Source organism: Muscardinus avellanarius (assembly GCF_963383645.1).
Source record: "Muscardinus avellanarius genome assembly, chromosome: 3".
Lineage (NCBI taxonomy): Eukaryota > Metazoa > Chordata > Mammalia > Rodentia > Gliridae > Muscardinus > Muscardinus avellanarius.
In genome coordinates, this window is record NC_137788.1 from 84,687,433 (window position 1) to 84,709,944 (window position 22,512).

The following is a 22,512-nucleotide window of genomic DNA, read 5'->3' on the forward strand; positions in this document are numbered from 1 at the left end:
ATGACCCACATTGTGATCACTCTGTTTCCCTACTAATGGCAAAGTATATTTTCTTTTCTTTCTATGGTATATCAGTTAAGAATGGGGGATCTGGGGTCAATTTGTTCTTTACTATTTTTATTTATTCATCATTTATTCACCAAATCAATTTTTTTAATTCCAAAGATTCAATGTTGAACTAGAAACTAGTATTGCATAGTTTCCAAACTATAGTACAGGTAGCTGTAACCATACAGGGAGCAGTAACCAAACAGAGGCAAACTTGTTTAAGGTTTGTGCTTGCTTGATTGGTGGAGACTGTTAATTGAAAAATGAGTAACAGGTCAAGTAGTACTATCGAAGCATAAATCCCTTCTCAGATACCTTTTTGCTTAGAAGTGTGTGGACAGTTAATATGGTATATATACCATATATTATATAAAATCATCTTTTGGGATCTGGGGAAGTAATCAAACACATTAATATTTCTATAGTAAAATATGAATATTCATACTAAGAGGGATAAATGGACTATAAGCCTCAAATCAATTCAAATAAGGTTTTTCTGTTAAATAAGCTTGTGAAAAACTTGAAATTATTTCCTCTGGTTTTCAGAGTTTTAAGATTTTTAAATAAGACTATAAACCCATATTATAAGATAAATTTGAATCCCAAAAGATTCCATGTTATTATAATTATTATGACAAAGAAAACCCATTAAGGTGTTTTTTTAATTGAATACAGGGACATTCTATCTCTGAACTATATCCCATATATAAACTTATTTATTTCTAAACTATACCCCAAAACAAACCTATTTATTTTGTGGTACTGGGGATTGAACCCAGGGTTATTCTACCTTTTTTTTTAATAATTTTTTTTTTTTTGGTGATGAGATGAAAAACTTGTGGAGATAAACATGCACACATCACTCAACCCCTACCCAGTCCCTTACCCCTTCCCTCCCCCTCCCTTCTACCCATGCTTGTCTTCCTGATTGACTCTGATATGTTTAAGTACATCATGTGCTTTAAAGAGTTTCCCTTATCCTCCCTCTTATCCCCTCAGATATGTCACCTTCATTGCTCCTCTATTGGGTCGCTTCTTCATCTAAAGTTCCTCCTGTTACCCATTTCTCTCTAATATTTTGCACATTAAAAAAAAGCATCTGCTGGGCGTGGCACACGCTTGTAATCCCTGAGCTTGGGAGGTGGAGACAGGAGGATCGCGCAGGTTTGAAGCCAGTTTCGCTGGCTTAGGAGACCCTGTTTCCAAATAAAAATATAAAAATAGGTCTGGGAGTATAGCCCAGAGGTAGAAGGGTTTCCAGGAACCCCAGTACCACACACATACAAAAAAAGCATTCGATTTCTTATTTTTTTGTGAGATTTCACTGTTTATGCCATAATTTTGTTCTCCCTTATGGCTGGGCAAAATTCCATTGTGTACATATTCCATGGTTTTGAAATCCGCTCATTTGTTGAAGGACATCTTGGCTGGTTCCACAGTTTGGCAATGATGAACTGTGTAGCTATGAACATGGTTGTTTATGCATTAGTTTGGTATTTGGGTTTTTATTCTTTTTGGTAGATACACAGAGGTGGTATTGCTGGATCATATATTAAGTTCACTTTCCTTCTTCTGAGGATCTTCTATACTGTTCTCCAAAGTGGTTGCACCAACTTGCAATCCCACCAACAATGTATTAGATCTTCTAGATCTTCTATTTCTCCACACTTATTCCCACTTACTGAAAACCTGAAAGCCAGAAGGTGAGTAACTTTGATAGGATGATCCACTCACAACCATTTTTTTTTTTTTTAAATAGAGATCACTTGGATCTGGAAATCTACTGAGAGATTAGGTGAGGCAGCGGCAGCTTCTATTGCTTCCTGGCCACGCAGTTGAAAAAACCCGCTGGCCCTTTGCTGTGAAGCAGTCCCCAGTTCCAGGCCTGCTGCACAACAGGCTTTGGGCACAGCCTTGCTGGATCCAGACCTGGCCTTGCCACAGGTCAGGCTCCGGGCCCAGTCTCACTGGCTCTGGACTTGGCCTCGCCAAGCGGCAGGCTCCGGGCTTGGCCTCGCTGGCTCCTGACCTGGCCTTGCTGCCCAGCAGGCTCTGGTTACTCTCACTGTGGGCATGACATTTATAGAGGTTCCCATTTTCACACACACACACACACACACACACACACACACACACATAGGAGAAAATAGCATGTCATTTGCAGAAGCTGAGAGCCCAATACCCTAGCCTCAATGGATTTTATCTCCCCACTGAAAGTGGAGGCTCCTAGCCTCAGCGTGGAGAGCGAAATCCGCTGCTCCAAGCACACCCTGACCACCAACACAGTGCATAGGAGCACAGCGACCATGAGCCAAGGTCTCCCGGGACACCTGGCACAGTGAATCAGCCCAGCAATATGGGTGGGGCTCCCTCTGACTTGCCCTGGACATTTTTCTTATATAGTATGTTGTCTGGAATTCCTGCACATGTGCAGCAAGAGCAGTCTACTTTTGGGGAGATATTTTCAAAAATTCAAGGTGGATTGGATTGCATCTGTCTGCCTCTCCTGAATACTGGCCGCCATTGCTGCCACCATTTTGGTCTATCTAAACAAAACCTTTTCTTACATAGTATGTTGTCCAGAGTTCCTGAGCATGTAGAGCAGCTGCAGTCTACTTTTGGGGAGATTTCCTCAAAAGTTCAGGGTAGATTAGAATGAATTTATCCGCCTCTCCCTGATACTGGCCACTGCTGCCACTGCCATCTTGGCCCTCTTCCTGAGCATTTTTCTTACATAGTATGTTGTCCAGAATTCCTGAGCAGGTGAGGCAGGAGCAGTCTTTTCTGGGGGGGATTTATCCAACAGTTCATGGTGGGTTGGATTGGTTTTATCTACCTCTTCTGAATACTGGCTGCCGCCGTCTCCACCATCTTGGTCCATCTCTTCTTTCTTATATTTTAGTTAGGAAGTCATGGGTATAAATGTCGCTCTATATTGTACCGATTAGATATTAAACCAAAATCTGATGTTCGGGGTTTCTCAGAGGAATACCTGTCCTATTTGTCCGCTGCCAGGAATTGTTGCTGCAGCTGTGGTTGCCATCTTGGCCCCTCTGTCGGCCTTCTACCTTTGAGCTACACCCCCAGCTCTATTTTATTTTCCATTTTGAAACAGGGTCTCACTAAGTTGCAGAGGGCCTCATCACTTGCTGAGGCTGGCCTGAAACCTGAAATCTTCCTGTCTCAGTCTCCTAAGTACTGGGATTACAGGTGTGCATCACCATGCCTGTATTTTTATATTATATTTGGAAAAAAGTTCTTGATAAGTTGCTGAGTGTCCCGCTAAGTTGCTGATGCTCGCTTTGAACCTGCAATTCTCCTGTCTTAGTCTCCCAAGTCTGGGGATTACCAGCATGTGTCACCATACCCGACCAAGAGAGTCTTATTATAAAATGTTGTTTGGATGTTACTTCTGTTGAGCCTTAGGCCTTAAGTCCCTTCTGTTGAGTTCTGTTATTTTGCTATCATTCCTGCCTGGTAGCTAAGTGGGTCATGTGCTCCTTCCTAGAAAGGGTGTTTTAGTTGAGTGTTTTCTCTCTGTGCAGTTCAGTATGTATATCTGGAATACAGCCATACCTTGCATCGTGATCTGGTCTCTGTCATTGAAATGGCCAAAGAAAGTAAAACTTTCTCTATCTCTATGTTTTTATAGAAAACGATAAATCTTAGTGAAACATCCTGGCTATGTATCTGAGTTTTTCTAATTAAGGAGGGCCAAGGGCCATGTCTTATTCTAGATACCCCCAGGGCTCCCAATTCTCCCTACACAATTTAACTGATATATAACCAAGTGTATAGTGGAGAGATAGACAAAAAAAGTAGAATGCTGAAGAGTAAAGAAAGAAAGAAATGGACTTTAGGATTCTAGTTTGCCTGAAATTATATAAAACAAGAGTTAAATACTAATAGTATATGACAACTTATAACTTTTAAGTGTGTTCCAGAATTACATCACTGCTAAAACCCACAAACATCTCTGGCTTCAGATTTGTGAAAACCAAATAGAAGTTTGTAGTGATTTAGATGGAAATAATTCCACCAAAGAATCCAGATGGCATCATAAACCACAACAGAGCAGGCCAAGTGGTCTATGAAGTCATTTTTTGCTGTTACCATGCACTGAAATGTACAATATATTTATTATTTAATCAATGCCACACTACTGCAGAATCTTGGAAACAAGACAAAAATGAAATGGTAAAATTTCATTTAACCAAAGATGGTTTCAGCTTTCTTTCAAAACATTAAAAAAAATACAGTATGTATGTACATTAAAAAATTGGATGGCTCAATCATTATGTAATCAAGATGACTACAATTTTCCACAAAAAACAATAGATATGCATGTCTTTCAAGTATTTGGCAGATGTTTACTTCACAGTAGCTGATGAAGTCCCACAAAGTGACACATGAGTGGGGAAGCTGTGTTCCACACCGAGTCCTGGTGATCGCAGGCTCTGTCACTGAGCAAATCCGCCTCTCTGGGCTTCAGTATTTCTCGTGAAACAAGTAGGCCTGGCTCTGATCAGGCATCCTCCATTAGCCACTATGATCCCATAAGTGACTTTTGAGTTTGACTTGTCAAAGACAAACAGGGCTGTGGCCCCAGCTCCACCCAAGGTCCAGGGGTCACTCCTTGTTTCACTTTGAGAAGCCCTTCTTGTTTGGTGGTCTCGGGATTCAAGAAAATAAAAAAGCAGTCTGTTTCTGAAACAATTATGAGATTGTGGCCCAAAAGGTTATTAGCTCATTATAATGAACATTTGTTGTCTTCTTCCAGCCTTTACTGGCCCCTTCTTTTGACAATACCCCAATTTTCCTCTGGGCAGATCATTCCTTTTGCATTCTCAGCCAGATGGTTTTGGTGGTATTCACGCCATTTCCTTCATCCCCAACCCTGGTTCTGAGAGCAGGCCTGGAAAAGCTTAAGTTACATGGAGTATTTTTTTTTTTAAATGTATGTTGGACAGCTCAGTGAATCATTCTGAAATCAAAATGACCATAATTTACCACAAAAAATTTGCCACCCCTGGCCACAATGATTGGCTAAAAGATGGGAGTATAACCTAACTGGAGACCATGAGGCAGGAGATCTTGCTGGAGCTTTGGAAAAAGATTTCATCTCTTTCTCCCACATGCTATGAGACTCAATCCTTCCTCAGGAAGTCTAGTACAGAGTATGAAGTTAAGTTTTTGCTACCCTAACAGGAGAGCCTGGAGCTCCTGGAGGCAGTACTGTGTGTGTGTGTTTGTGTGTGTGTGGGTGCGCGTGTGCACATGTGTGCAATGTAGTTGCCATTGCAAAAGATCAGGCAGAGAGATACATCTGGGCAGCTGTACCAAGTCTTGTCAGAAATAAGATTTAAATTTTTCCTGTTTTATAAGATAAAAACTCCTTTGATTGTTCATTTTATTATATAAACAACTGTTTCTGTCACTGAATTTCAGAACTATTCATTATGAACACAGCCTCATTCATTCATTCAATACTCAGTGAGCACCTACCAGGTAGCATAAGCTAGGCTACACAAAGCTGAATAAGACATTCATAGGGAACTCTCTACAGTCTGGCAAGGCAACACTGGACAAGTGATAAACACAGCTAGAGAGATAAACACATAAGATATGATAATTAAATATGTTAGCATCAAGTAGAACACCACGAACTATATTCTGATAAGTCAGGTTTCCTGATCTTATATTTGATCTGATTTGTGAGGCGTGTAAAATTTATCGGGTATGGGGTGACAGAGCTGGTTCTCAGCAATACCCAGTCTGGCATCCTAACTTGGGCATGTGCACATCAGCTCTCAGGAACTGAGCACCTGCTAGGCCTGGGAGGACAGCAGACACGCTCTACACTCAGTTTCCCTCTCACTTTCTTGCCATATTCAGCTCCTCAGTTGATACTCACTAAAACTGGAAGTACATCACCATCATGGGGTTGCCCTTAGAAGGCTTGGAATTATGCTGTCCTGGGTGTGGCTGTCACTGCCAGGCTCCAGAAGTGTTTCCTGAGGCCTAATGGCTACAAGGCACCAAAGAATCTTCATTTGCAAAAAGAAAGAACATATGGGATTCTCAACAGGCTATGTCCTCACTTATAACAACAAAGCTATATGACTGCACTCACAATATAAATAACAAATTTTTAAAAATTGTGTTATTTGCGTCAATCCAAATACAGATTACTAAATGCCATTAATTTGCTGTAAAATGGAGAAATAACAGCAACACATTATAAAGTATTTCTGCTTTGCATATTGTAAGAATGCTGTACAAATTTAAGTGGTACAGAGAAAAGGTCAAGTCATCAAAGGTTGAAATAACTATAATATGTTGTTGATGGTTATTTCAATTCCATCAATTCAGAATGATTCGAAAAATATGTTAAGAGCACGTATAAATCTACTTAATATACTGTTTTGAAAATAACTACCTATTCACTGAAATAACTACAGCAGGATTTCTAATTGTAAAAACTTATGAATATTTTCTTATTAAGCTATTTCACTCATTTAGACTGGATTTCTTCCAAATTAGAGGTCTTTTGCCTTTAACTATAGCTGATGAGCTCGTTAGAATAAACTAATGAAATAAAGTTTATCAGACTAAGGAAAAGTGCATATATATATTAGTCACACCTTCAAAATGTTATTACACCATGAGTGTGTAATATAGTTTATAAGCTAGAACAAAACCCCACGATTGTAATTAGATAGTTTACAAACATTTCTAAAGCTGCTTGGGAATTGTTGAAGACAAATATCAAATGGATTAAATTTAGAAGTCTTAGGAAGTTGAACAAAGTCTCATTCTACTGTATGAAGTCAGCACCCCACCTTGTGGAAGAGAGTAGGTGGTGTGAGTAAAAGCTTATTTCATTATTGTTAGTGGTGCTGATTGATAAATTCTGCAACTACTAAACCATCACAGATTCATATACGAGCCAAAAATGCATAACCCCCCAATCAAAAACAAACCTAAGCCATTTCTACTTACTAAAGTGACAGCAAAACTTCGGTGCTCCCAAAATATAAGTATACTAGCCTCAAAATAGTGGGGCTTATAGTATGTGTTTGAGTTATTTCTCCAGTAAATAAATCTTCCACATCAATATGTAATTAGTTCCACTAGGGCTCCACTGTTGTCAATACCCTTTGAATCTCTCCTGCGACTCCTTTACTTATTCTCTTTAAAAGTTTCTGGCATCTTCTCCTTATTATTCATTGTGAAATTATAGATGACTTACCTTTTCATGGCTCGTTCAACTGGGCTGGGCACAGTCCTTTTAGTTTGAGGGTCATGTCCTTCTAGTTCTGAAAATTTTTCCTGGGTCATGAATTTTGGTTTTGGTTTGAACTTTTCTCTTGTTTCCTTGTTCTTTTGTGGCTAGTAAACCTTCAATATTCAGTTTAATTGTTAAACTTTCTTTTCTCTATTGTTTTATTTTTTATTATTTTGGTGGTACTGGGGTTCCTGGAAGCCCTTCTACCTCCGGGCTACACTCCCAGACCTATTTTATATTTTATTTGGAAACAGGGTCTCTTAAGCCAGCGCGGCTGTCTTTGAACCCGCACGATCCTCCCGTCTTTGCCTCCCAAGCATGGGGATTATAAGTGTGCACCACCACGCCTGGCTTCTCTATTGTTTTAGCTTTTTTTTTTTTTTTTGGTGGTACTGGGGTTCTTGGAAGCCCTTCTGCTTCTGGGCTACACTCCCAGACCTATTTTTTTTTTATATTTTTATTTGAAAACAGGATCTCTTAAGCCAGAGTGCCTGGCTTCGAACCTGTGTGATTCTCCTGTCTCCACCTCCCAAGCGCCGGGATTACAAGCATGCACCACCATGCCCGGCTTGTTTCAGCTTTTCTTTTCTTTTCTTTCTCTCTTTCTTTCTTTCTTTCTTTCTTTCTTTCTTTCTTTCTTTCTTTCTTTCTTTCTTTCTTTTAAAATGCTTTATAGCAGAGTTCCTTAGTGGGAATTTCTAATCCTCCATGAATTTTTTCATTCCCATAATAAAAAAAAATTTTTTTTGGTGGTACTGGGGGTGGAACTCAGAGGTTTTCTACCTCTGGGCTATACTCCCAGACCTAGTTTATATTTTATTTGGAAACAGGGTCTCACCAAGTTGCTGAGAGCGTACTAAGTAGCTGAGGCTAGCTTCGAATCTGTGTGATCCTCCTGTCTCAAGCCTCCCAAGTGTGGGGATTACAAGCATGTGTCACCACAACCGGCTTCCCACAATCAAAATTTTAAGAGCCAAGTGTTTCTAAGTATAAAAAAATAGTCTTTCTTTTTAAAAGAATATAATTAATATCCTATTTTTCTGAAAATACCTGCTTTCTTTCACCCCCCCCCAACAAACTTTTTCTGATTCCTGCTCTCAAAAGTTCCTTTCACTGACTATCATTTCATTTTCTCTCATGGTACAGGCATTCCTCATATAGCCTGTGGATACTGGTCCAAACCAATGATTTGCAAGCGGAAGGGGAGAAAGAAACTCCTCCTCACCCCACTTGGCAATGTCTGAGACAGCTGGGTTGCCATGACTGGAGGTAGGATTTGGGGGGACTTGGCATCTAGTGGATAGAAGCCAAGGTTGCTGCTAAACACCAAAGATTTATCTGGCCCAAAATATCAATAGCAAAAGGACTGAGAAGTTCTGGTATTAAGGGATAGATAGGTAGCTAGGTGTGCTGGGTGTGATATGTTGACTGAAGGTTAAAATTAGTCAGTATCCACGTGTTAGAACCTAGAGTTCTGCTCTCTTGTACAAATCAGTTTCTTTAAAACTGATCTTTAACTTCCTGCCTGGAGGATATACCTCTAGCATTTTTGGATAAGATCCAGAAAGAAAACCCAAGTGGTACACGGTGCAGGGACAGGGTAGGTATTCACTTCTCTGAAGCCTCTATTTTCAGGGCAATATCTCACCCCATCTTCAATTTGAGTTGTTGTTTTCAAAGCCAAAACCTTTTCAAGTCAACCTCTCCAGGGGTTAAGGCTCTGATTTTCTACCTGTGCAAGGTATAAAGTCTGGGACTCTGACTGCTCTGTAGGCAGACTTGAACCAGGAGGGCTGTTTTCAACCCCATGCTGTAGTTCAGGCTTCAGAGGCACCGGAAAAACTTATTTTTAATCCCTAGCACTACTCAGTTATGCTTTTATTTACTAACTCTTAAGGCTTCTAGACTTGTGTTCTTCTTGAACTGTACTCAAAACCTGAGACAAAGAGGCATTTCCTTTAATTATATATATATATATATATATATATATATATATATATATATATATATATATATATCCTCATAAAGCCTAGTACAAATTTTATACCCAGAAACTGCTCAATCAAGATCCACGTCTTTGCCACAGGACATAGCAAAGAAGTTTTTTTTTTTTTTTTTTTTTTTTTGTGGTACTGGGAACCCTTCTACCTCCGGGCTCTATTTCCAGATCTATTTTATATTTTTATTTGGAAACGGGGTCTCTTAAGCCAGCAAGGCTGGCTTCAAACCTGCGCGATCCTCCTGTCTCCGCCTCCCAAGCACGGGGATTACAAGTGTGCACCACCACATCCCACCACAAAGAAGTATTTTAAAAAGTATTTTACTTTGGAAAAGGCAAAGTTACTAGGAAACTGTCCTGCCTATGGCAAAGACCATCTGACACAAATATATCACTACTGCAACCTCAGCAAGGAGTTTGGTGAAGAAAAGGTTTAAATAAAAACTCTCTCCAAGTGGAAAGACTACTCCAAAACTATTTAAAGCCTTTCCAAAGTTCAGCCCTCTATTGCCCGCATCTGCCGAACTTGCTTTGCTAAGTCTGACAGCTCAATGTTTGAGGGTGTGCTGCCACCTGGTGGCAGTATGAAAGGATGGCATAAATGTGGACTAGGGAGGCTGCAGGAAAAGTCCATTAATAGTCAACACTCCCAGGACCTTTCAATACCATTTCAGAATCCTGAAGGACCTTTTTGGGGAAGGCCAGGGAAAATAAAAATGACAGGTAAGGAAAAGGGATATGATAAAAGGAATAAAGGAGAGAAGAGAGACATTGGGAACAAGTGTGTAGGACTTAGGAGTGTGGAATCAGTGCAAGCAAGGCCTGGGAACCCCCTTGGAATCTCAGGGAGTTTCCAGGTCCATCAGCCACGGCAGAGGCTATTTATTTGGCTTGTAGGTGTGAAATGCTATAAGACACTGGAGACAGGGATATTCCACTTAGAGACTACCCAGGGACAGTAATGACTCTACTCCTACAGTTGCTCAGACCAAAAGTTTGAAGTCATGTTTGACTCCTCTTATTCCTTCAAATCCCATATTCAATAGACCAAGAAATTCTGTTAAATATACTTTCAAAAATCTATCCAGAATCCAGCTGTTTCTACGTACTCCTATCATACTGGTGCAAACCACACTCTCTTTCGCCTGGACTGATGAGATAGCCCGGCTATTTCCCTTCATTTGGCCTTTGCTTTCTAATGCAGCAATGAGTGATCTGTGTAAAACAGCAGTCAGAGGAGCCTCCTCTGAGCAAAACTGTCCAGTAGCTCCTTATTTTCCTTAGAGAAAGGGAATATGTTCTGAAGATGGCCTGCAAACCCCCTATTATCCAGCTCTCGACCCTGCTCCTACTGCTGCCCCTGTATTCATTCTGCTCCAGGCTCCAGGACTCTGCCATTCCTCCAACATCCAGGAATGCCCCCACTCTAGGGCTATGTCAGAGACTGTTCCCTCTTCCTCCAGGCCCTGTGAGCATCAGAACACTCAGCCCATCTATCCCTGCGTAGCCCCCACAGCACAATCACTTTTGAGTTCTGTGATTTCCTATTCCCTCTGTCCTGCCTGCCCATCTTCTCACTTAGCCCAAGCTGATTTTAAGATCAGGCCACAAAGTTTGGTAGAAGTAATATCCAAAAATCATTTATAAGAAGACTCTATTGGTTGGGTATAGTGACACATGCTGCTAATCCTCAGTCTTGGGAGGCTAAGACAGGAGAATTGCGGGTTCAAAGCCAGCATTAGCAACTTAGCAAGACTCTTGGCAACTTATCAAGAACCTTTTTCCAAAACCAATATAAAAATCCAAGCATGGTGGTGCACAAACACCTGTAATCCCAGTACCTGGGAGACTGAGACAGGAAGATTTCAGGTTTCACATCAGCCTCAGCAAGCTGATGAGGCCCTCTGCAGCTTCATGAGACCAAGACCCTGTTTCAAAATGGTGGGAACCTCTGCTTTGTCCACTGATGTATCCTAACTGCTCCTAATAACCTGGCAAATGCAAAGCAGATATTTATCGTTAAATAAGCAATGTTTTAAAAAGCACTAGAACTCTGACTGCTATTGCATTATAAATTTGGGAAAATCGAACACCTCAGAGAGTGTGTGTGTGTGTGTGTGTGTGTGTGTGTGTGTGTGTGTGTGTGTGGTGGGGTGCAAGGGATTGAACCCAGGAGAGATCTACCTCTAAGCTATACCCCCCAGCCCTATTTTATTTTTTGTGGTAATAGGGATTGAATCCAGGACAGTCTATCTCTGAGTTATACCTTCAGCCCTATTTTATTTTTATTTTTTGAAACAGGGTCTCGCTAATTTGATAAGAATCTCACTACTTCCTGAGGCTGTCCTCAAACCTGCAACCCCCCTGTTTAAGCCTCTGGAGTACTGAAATAACATGCATGTGCCAAGCTCCTTGGCTTATTATTTATTTGAAAACAGGATCTCACTAAGTTGCTGAGGCTGGCCGCAAACTTGTGATTCTCCTGTCTCAGTTTCTCAAATACTGGGATTATAAGCATGTACCACCACACCCACCTAAAATAAGGACCAAGCTTCTGTATTTACTTATGACATTTAATGACTCTCAGTAAAATTTCACTAACGGGTCCATATTATTTCCTATTATTAAATATTATTTTCTAGTAGTTAACATTCTAATAGTCAAAGCTAAGCATATAAGAACATTGAATTTTGCACATTTTTCTCGCATTTGACACTTTTAAACTTCTATTACTTGATAGTCTTTGAGTTTATTTTTTCCCAGCATAATTATTTATAGAAAGAATACACCTCTTCGTTCATCTTAAGTGAAGGGTCAAAACAAAAAATAGTATCATTAGTGGCAAATATTCTTATTTGGGTTGTGATTTTAGACATAAAGAATGCCTCTAAGAGACACTGGCTTTGAGCTCTAAATATATTTTTTCATATTATGGAAATCATTCAAAATGTTAGAATAATGGATTCTTTGTGTAACGCAGTGTTATGTGGGCATGCATGGGTATCAATGTGATACAGAGAAGGCTAGAGTCTAAACCAAGAGCAGTTTTGTAAGATTTGCATATAATGGGTCTCTCAGCACTGCTGGCTCCAGCAAATTATTAAAAAAATAACATGAATGGAGAGCATAGGTTTTATTTCGAGGCCAGAAAAACAAGTCTAGAGTATGTATTGCATTGGTGTCTACTCCACGTTTTTATGCTCTTTCCTAATTTCTATGGGTGCTTCAAAGGAGGAATTCAACCAACAATCTGTCAGAATGCTATGCTGGACTTCTTTGCTTTTTAAGTTTTTTCATGGAAAATTTGGAAAGTTATAAGGATATCTGCAGAATGTGTGTAAGTACAAAAGTGTTTACTGCAGTATTAGTAAACGACTACAAACAATAAGGAAATGGTACCTCATTCCTATAGCTTAGTAGACAATGACTCAAACTATGAAATAGCCCTATCTGTACTAACAGGGACAGCTATCCAGGCATAGAGTTGTTTTTTCTTTGTTGAGCTCAGGGCCCAAAGCCAGGCAAGCGCTCTACCACTGAGCTCCAGCCCCCTTGCTCCAGTTTTTAACCCTTTAAATGACTCTTCAGCAACTTCTATTGTTGTTTTATATATTAAAAAGTTCACTATGATTTTTAAGTGCAGCTTATGTTTTAGTTGAGTGGCACTGAGCTTTTTTCTTTAGTTGAAAGGAGCCAACTCATGGTCTGACAGAAGTTACAAAAGAATAATGGTGACTCCCTTGATAAAAGGAGGCTGTTATGAGACAAGGCATAGGTTCAAAAGCAAATAAAAAAAGATGAATGAAAACCTATGTGTAATACCCTCAGCCTCACTTCCTTCCAGACCTTGCAGGGTGGGGTGGGGCCCTGCTGAAACAGTGCAATGATTGACTACTGCTCTCCAGGAAGAAAGCTCTGGTTTGAGTTATCATTTACTTTCATGTAGCTCTGGTAATTGGTTCTATTTGGAAAGGTTACTATCCAATTTTTGCTGGAAGATATTACTTTAGCTATTCTTTACTTTAGAACGAATCTCAGGGGAAATTACTTTTTCTTTGGAAGAATTTTCAAGATTTTTTTCATGTAAGTAATTTCACAGTCATACTTTTTTTTTTTTTTATCCCAACTCTTCACTTTCTAATCTCAGTTGCTATTAGTCAAGGGAACTCTGTTTCTCATAAGAAGGTAGTTAAACTACTCAGAGAAAAATAGGTAAAATAGTAGCATTTAAAGGTGCACCAGGGATAACTATGTCTTCTTGCTCTTGTATAATTATTAAATAAGGTAAACTAAGCACCTAGGGATTTTATTCAAACACCACCTTGCCTAATCATTCTACTTAACCCATCCCCCCAAAAAACTCTCCGTTTCCTTTCTTTGGTTGATTTTTCTTAATTAGTTCTCACTGATACATCATAAAATTTACCTATTTTGTATGCCCCATTACAATGTAGGCATCAGAGAGGACAGACTTTCCTGTTTTATTTACTACTACATAGCTAGCACCCAGTAGATATTCAAGAAATATCTATTTAATAAGTGAACAGATGCTAAATTCATAGTTGTGAGGGAAAAATCAGCCTACAAATCTAAATAAGAATACAACAAAATAAAAAGGGCAAAACTAAGATATATTTTTAGGCAAATTAACAAAAACCATGGGAAGAATAAGCCAATTACAGGCCTTCCATGAAAGAACTAGTTAAAGATAATACTTCTGAAAGAAAAAATAGTGAATGAATCCAAAGGAAAGGAGTAAAATATAGGAAGCACTGGTAAGCAAAGAAAATGCATCTAAATCTAAATACAAATAAGCACTGACTATCTGAAGCAATAACAACATCTAATTTGGGTGATTCAGCAATAAGGAAGAACCAAAATTCTAATCAATAAAAGGTAGGAGAGGATGCTCACAGCTAAAAAGGTTAAAAACACTCTAAAAGCCTTGTTTTAATAAAATAGTAGAAAAAATCTAATATATTAGTAGTCACAATAAGTATACATATATAAAACATGATAGTTAAAGGTAATTACAAGTTTTGCATTTTTAAAAGTTTGCTAAATGCCAGGTATAAAAGATATACCTAAAATACTATGACAAACAAAAGAAAACAAAATAAGGGTGGAAAAAAATATACCATAAAAACACTCATAAAAGGAAAGCATTTTGATAAAGCAGATTTTAGGAAAAAAGTTATTAGGGATAAAATGGATTACTTCATAATGATAAAAACAATAATTAACTATATAGAATCAAATTTGGAATATAAACTTGTCAATACAAAGAAAAAAAGACAAATTCAGAGTCACGATTTTTATATATTCTCAGAAATGAAGAAATCAAACTGTCATAAAATAATGACACAGCCAGGCGTGGTGGCACATGCTTGTAATCCCAGCATTTGGGAGGCTGAGATAGGAGGAATGCAATTCATGGACAGCCTCAGCTACTTAGTGAGGCCCTTTGCAACTCAGTGAGACATTGTTTCAAAATAAAGAGTAAAAAATAGGGTTGAGAGTGTCACTTGCAGGAAGAATGCCGCTGGGTTTCATTCCCAGTACCTCAAAAAAAGATGATTTGAACAATATTAATAAATAAAACCATGGGCATATAAAGAATCTTGCACCAAAAAGGAATAAACTTTTTTTTTTTCCAAACACACAGGATTTACTCAAACCATATCTTAGGCCACAAACCTAGTCTCAAGATAAAGTACTAAGGAACTTCTTTTTTTTTTTTTTTTTTTTTAAGGAATTTCTTTCAAACTGTGGGCAATATTTTTTTTTTATTTTTTATTGGTGCATTGTATTTATACATCATGATGAAACAAAAAACTTGTGTAGACATAAATGCACACATCACCCAGCCAGCCCCCAGCCAGTCTCCACCCCATCCCTCCACATCACTCCCTCTCATGCTTGGCTTAGTGGTTGACTATGATATGAATAAGTACATTGTGCGCTTTAAAGAGTTTCCTTCTTCCCCCTCCCATCCCCACAGTTAGGTTGCCTTATTTGCTCCTCTATAGGTTCTCCTTTTTCACCTGGAGTTCCTCCTATGACCCCTTTCACCTTAGCTTTCACATATAAGGAACTTCTTTTCTGGGACACATATTTTTTTTCCATTATATGAAATTGAAATTTTATAAAAAAAATCAAGCTACAAGTTACTTATAAAAGATACATCTATAACATAAAAGGATAAAAAGTTGCCAAGTATGAGAACGGAGAGTTAGGTTAGCCATATTAACATTAGAAAAAATATAGTTTAATAAAAAGCATTTTAAGGATAAAATACTATAATTATAAAACATTCAATTGACAACTGTAAGAAAACAAACCTATCTCCACAGAGGAAAACTTTGACATTATCTCTTTTCAAATAGATTAATTCCAGCATACAAAACTATTAGCAGGGTCCCACTAGATTTGAACTACACAGTGGTCATATTTAGTGAGTCTAACAATTAGAGAATATGCATTTTTTCTCAAGACTATATATATTGACCACATATAAACATATTGAGTAAATACCAAGGATATGACGAAATTTTCAACAATTTAAACCACTGAGTCTCACACAGGCTAATTTTCTGATTACATTAAAATAAAATAATGTTAATTTAAAAAGGTAATTATGTTTATAAATTTCAAATACTTTAAATAACTAAAGAAAATTCATTATGATAATTTTTTGGTACTTAGTAATGAATGATAATGAAAGTTTTATATATCAAAATGTATGAAATATGGCTAAAAATGTCACTTCAAGAACAAAAATAGTCAAAAATACTTATATTCAAAGATAAGAAAAGTTGAAATTAAGGGGTAAAGATACATCTTAAAATACCAAAAATGAACGGATTAAACAGATAAAATTAAATGGAAGATTATGAAAGTAAAAGGAGAAATTGAGGAAGTAGAAACAAAGATACAATATAAAAATCAAAAAGCTAAAAATGAAAAAGGATAATAAAAGTTGACAAATGTCTGGCTTTAGATTAGCAAAATTAGCAATGAATTTGTACAGCTATAGCACAGATTAAATATATTACAAGAGAATATTAGAAAAATGTCAAAAAATCTGCAAGCATATACAATGGGCACATTTCAAAAAAATCATTCTAGCCATACTGATATAAGAAGAAAGAGAAAGCTTAAGTCCTAAACCATAGCCTAAAGAAGACACCAGGCCCAAGTGGTTTTACAGACAAGTTCTACAAAAGAACGACAAAAAAATTTAATTCCATTCTTATATAAATTCCTTAAAAAAAATTGTGTGAATTCCACAATTCATGTATGGTAATGGTGAAACCTTGATACCAGAACCAAATAAAACTACAGAAAGGAAAAGTACATGGCACTCTTGGTCATGAACATAAGTTTAAAAAAAAAGAAACAATATGTTTGCAAACCAAAATAGCAATGCATTAAAATATAAAATATTATGAACAAACTGGATTTACTCCAGGAATTTAAGAATTATTTATACCATATAATTGTCCATATAAATAGATACAATTAAAAAGCTATCATCTCAGATACAGAAAAGATATTAGATAAATATCAACAACCAAATATAATTAAAAAATAAAAAAAACTCTTAAGCTGGGCATGGTGGTTCACACCTGTAATCACAGTACTTGGAAGGCTGATATGGGGGAATGGCAGATTCAAGGTCAGCCTCAGCAACTTAGCGAGGCCCTGTTTCAAAACAAAAAATTAAAAGGGCTGGGGTGTATAGTTCAGAGGCAGAATGCCCCTCGGATCAATTCACAGTAGCATACAAAAAACAAAATCTCTTAGAATACTTTTAAAATTAGGACAAATATAAGGATGGCCATTATAATGCTTTTATTTGTTAGTGTTCTGAAAGTTGTAACAAAATAAAATGAGAAAAAGTAAGAAAAGTTGTACCACCAAAAAAAAAAAAAAAAATTTAAAAAATCCGAATCATTTGTTTGTAGATGATAAGGTTATCTTCATAGTTAGCAAATGTTTGTAAACAAATTATCAGATTAGTGTGTAGCAAGGTTGTTCCTATCAGATAACTATATAAAAATCAACTATTTCTATACACCATGGCAGAGGAAATGTTATCAAAAAATACATAAATTACAATAGTATGAAGATAATACAAGGTACCTAGAAATAAAAACAACATAAGCTCTGCAGGACTCTTATGATGACAATTAGAAAATGTTACTGAAAAGCATTAAAGGAGAGCTATGTAACAGAGAGGTAGAAAGCATCGTATAGATAGAAGTTCTCTCCAAACTGATGTATTCAATTTAATTCAAATAAAAATATCAACAAAGTGTTTTTGTAAGCTTGTCGAAACTAAAAATGTACACAAAAGAGAAAGAAAAAACAAAATGATTCTGAAGAAGAAGGAAACTTAATATCAGCCCAGAATAGACATGTTAACAAAATTAAGAGCTAAGATACAAACCTTTGCATAAAGCGAAATATGATACAATAGTGGTGACACCAAAAGTCAGTGGGAAAAGGACTGTTAAATAAGTGGTACTGATCTGGGACAGTTGTTTAACCATATGGAAATTAGATCCCTTTCAAATATTACATAGAGAAATTAATTCCAGATGGATTAAAGATAAATGTAGAAAGGAAAATGTTAAAATTTTAGAAAATAACATGGTATAACTCTGACTTTGAAGTCCTAAGGGAAAATATAAAGTCCTGAAGGAAAATATAAACATTAAAATCTAAAACTTGTGTTCATCATAAGACAGTAAAAGAATAAACAGAAAGGAAATATATACAGCAATATATGTACACTGCAACATATCTATCTATATCTATATATAGAACATACCTATATCTATAGCCGGATTTATAATCTAGGACAAAGGATTGGTATATAGGTGAACAGAAAATAAGTTGAAAAAAAGATCCTAAAAAAAAATCTTAAGAGTTTAATGAATTCCAGAAAGAGAAAAAAAAACAGACATGTAGACGTGACTTAATTACATTTTGGAATTCTAATGAATAGAATCAAACTGGCATCAAAAGTCTTTTCTGGAACTCAACTGCTAATAGAGAACAAACAGTATATACAGATTTTTTTGAGGGAATATAATTGTGGCTTTATAAGTAGAACTGTCAGGGTATAATGTCACAATAAAGATATTCTCAGATTTGGAAAGACCCTGGAAACACACAGCCCTTGTAACCTTTTTACAAAAGAATCAAGACCCCAAACAGAAAAACACCTGAAAGATATACTTGAGCCAAATAGAAGATGAAATTCAAAAGATGATATATGTCTAAAGCTGCAGTAAGATATTATATAACTGCTGATGGTACAATGAGTTTAATTAAATTAGTTATTTGAGATAAGAGAAGAGCAATGAAATCCACTCTAGACTCATCTTCCTTCCTTCCTTCCTTCCTTCCTTCTTTCCTTCCTTCCTTCTTTCTTTCTTTTTTTTGTGGGCCTGGGGATGGAACCCAGGGGCATTCAACCTCTGAGCTACACCCCCTGCCCTATTTTCTATTCTTTATTTTGAAACCGGGTCTCACTGAGTTGCAGAGTGCCTCACTGAGTATCTGAGGCTGCCTGCGAACCCAGATCCTCCTGTTTCAGCCTCCCGAATGCTGGGATTACAAGCGTGCACCACCATGCCCGGCTCTTGTTTTCTTTCTTCTCATTCCTGACACTTCATAGTTCTTTCCTCTCATTCTTTGATGCCTAAAGAGAACTGGTTTAGCTCATCTTCTGATCCACTAAGGTTTTAGCCAATCATAATTACTAACTTGTAATTTTAACTGTGATAATCATTCTGTTTTGATTTTCAATTAATCTTTGAGATTGCTTCTTTTGTAAAAGAGACCATTCCTATTTAATTAAATGAATATTTTCTCCTTAAGCTTCAATGATAATAGAAATTATTTTGTGTTTTTATTTTCACTGTTTTAGAAAGGGCTCTTTCCTTTTAACCTGTCGATTCTCTTCAGCCTGTCTCAGCAATACCTCCATCAGTGTCATATGGTACAACTTTATGCAATGAAAATGTTCAATTTTGTACTGTCTAATGTGGTAGCTACTTGCCACATGTGTCTACTGAGTATTAAAGCTGTGGCTTTAAAGCAACTGGAGGACCAAATTTTAAATTTTATTTCATTTTAATTATTTTAAATTGAAGTATAAAGAGCCACATAGGTCTGGTGGTGACTATGCAGGCCTACATTGTTCAGTATTCTTGGCGCATGTGATCAGCAAGTACACTGATCACTATTGATTTCTTCAGCAAGACTCTTCCTTTCCCTAGTTTAGGGAGCTCCATGGAAGGTAAAAAAGATGGTTGTCAGGGGCTACAGGTGCCAAGTTCCTTAGGCTGTAGTGCAGAAAAAGGACAGTAGGTGGACCCTTCCCTTTACTAGGGTTAGTGTGAAAGTACCGATTTCTGTTGGTTTCTTTCTGCCCGCCCTCCATTCCAACATCTCCCTAAAAAACACACAGGCACACAGATTGAGGCAAACAGGAATGGCTAGCAAAATGGACCATGGGTATACTCATGCTAACTCCCTCAACAACTCTCCTTTTGCATCTCTATCTAGTTTCAGATTCATGAATGGAGATTTTTTTCAGGAATGGGATAGCATTTTTTCTCTAACAGTTGTTGTACTCTCCCAGTAGGAAATTAACTTAACAGAAGAAAGATATCAAATAGAGATGCTCAGTACTGCACTATGGTACCACTCTGATAATAAAAAAATGATGGCATTAAAAAAACCCTAAAATCTTTGGCTTTCTTACCAGTGTCAATCAAATACAACTTAATGGGTTCTAAAATAATATGATCCACAGTATATAACAATTTTCCAAATGTTTCACTAAGCCATAAAATTATTCAGTAAGCAAGCAATACATATGGTGATAGGGCCTAGAGGGACATATTCAATACATATGCTAAATTAAAACTAGAGCCTCTAAATTGAATATAACATCAGGAAGAAGAATATACACACTAATAATTGAGCAAAACCAAAGATAGCTGTTCCTTACATTGAAAATCCAGTAAGAATCTGTGCTTATTTTGACTTTATATCTTTTTAAGTGGTCTATACCATTGGTAAATTATACTAATATTTTTCACATTCTTCTAGTTTGAAAAATTTCATAATTTTCTCCTAATTCTTCAACAATTCTCAGATACATTCAATGAGATTAAATGACACTTTTAGCCTCTGATGCCCTGGATGAGAATTCCCAGGGCATTCTTTTTTTTATTGGCTTTTTAACACTGGGAAAAAAATATGCAAAAGAGGCAAAGCAGCTGTGTGGGAGAAGCAGCGGCAAGTGATACATATCTGGCAGGACCCTGGACACATTATTTATGTCTCTGACTCTCCTTTTCTCATTTATAAAATGAGGATATGGTTATCTGTCTTAAAACTATTGAAAGAGGTAATTATTAGCATTCTCAATTTTCTCACTTTGATTTTGTTTGCCTTTTTTTTTTTTTTTTTTTGGTAGTGGTACTGGGGTAGAACCCAGAGGGGTTTCTACTTCCGGGCTATACTCCCAGACCTATTTTATACTTTATTTGGAAACAGGGTCTCACTAAGTTGCTGAGAGCCTCACTAAGTAGCTGAGGCTGGCTTTGAACCTGTGCGATCCTCCTGTCTCAGCCTCCCAAGTGTGGGGATTACAAGCGTTTGCTGCCACGCCCAGATGTTTGCTGTATTTGACAAATAGGTTTTCTCAAAATATTTCTGTGTACATATTTACAGTGGATTGAATAGTATCCTCTGAAAATTCATGTCTACCTGGAAACTGTGAATGGGACCTCACTTGGGAATAATTTCTTTGTAGAATGTATTCAAGTAAAGGTGAGGCCATTGCGGATTAGAATAAGCCCTCATTTAATGACTGGGGCATTCATAAGACTATGAAGACAGACACAGAAAACACATGCGACAATGCGAAATGGGAGGGATGAGGCTGCAAGATAAAGAGTGTCGAAGACGGTAGAAAGCACTAGAAGCCAGGAAGAGGCCAAGAAGGATGACTTCCTGGAGTCTTGAGAAGAAACAGCCTCTAGGTCTGTGAGAGAACATATTTTTGTTGTTGTTGTTGTTGTTGTTGTTGTTGTTGTTGTTGTTGTTGTTTTGGTGGTACTGGGGGTAGAACCCAGAGGCTTTCTACCTCTTGGTTATACTTCAAGACCTATTTTATGTTTTTTATTTGGAAACAGGGTCTCACTGAGTTGCTGAGAGCCTCACTAAGTAACTGAGGCTGGCTTCGAACATGCGCAATCCTCCTGTCTCAGCCTCCCAAGTGCGGGGATTAAAAGCGTGCACCACCACGCCCAGCTTCATTTTTGCTGTTTTAAGCTATAGCCCTGAGTAATTAATGTAACATCAACCCCTAAAACAGAAACAGAAGCATTTTGGCTCATCTTTCACCAAAAAAAAAAAAAAAGGTACCATATATTTTTCTACTGGCTGAATGATGGCATGTAGGAGGCTCACATTTTGATCTTGTTTAATGTGGATTTTCCAAGAATACATTTTATGAGTGTGTTTGAGATCATGTTTACAAGTGACCAAAACTCAATTCAATAGGGTTTTTAAAAAAATGTGTGTAGCCGGGCGTGGTGGCGCACGCTTGTAATCCCCGCGCTTGGGAGGCGGAGACAGGAGGATCACGCAGGTTCGAAGCCAGCCGCGCTGGCGTAAGAGACCCTGTGACCCTGTTTCAAAAATATAAAAAAAAATAGGTCTGGGAGTGTAGCCCGGAGGTAGAAGGGCTTCCAGGAACCCTAGTACCACCACCAAAAAAAAAAAAAAAAGTGTGTATTTAGATGACTGGTGTATGTGTATGTGTGTGTGTGTGTGTGTGTGCGTGTGCGTGTGTGTTTAAAATGAAGAGATCCTGATTCTCAAGAAAGAGAACAACCATCAAGCCAGAACCAACAGAGGCAACAGGGCGGATGGGTTCCTTGAACTCTGGACTCTCCACCTGATTTCTAATCGTATTCTTCTCAGGTATTATCTGTATTCTTCTATCTACAGACTACCTTTATCTACCAGGTAAAAATATGTCTGCCAGCAGCACCCAAGTTACAGAGCTTGCCACTGAGGAGAGATGGACTTCTTTCTCTGGGTCTCAAAGTTCAAAAAACATAGCAGAAGACACTGCTGGGCCTGA

At 37.7% G+C, this 22,512-nt stretch overlaps 1 protein-coding gene across 1 annotated transcript in view; it reads right to left on the reverse strand.

Annotated features, from left to right (window-relative positions):
• Nucleotides 1-22,512, reverse strand: part of ALG14 (ALG14 UDP-N-acetylglucosaminyltransferase subunit) — a gene marked incomplete at both ends in the record, with an annotated part of 86,167 nt that overhangs the window by 52,001 nt on the left and 11,654 nt on the right. The window lies entirely within an intron of this gene.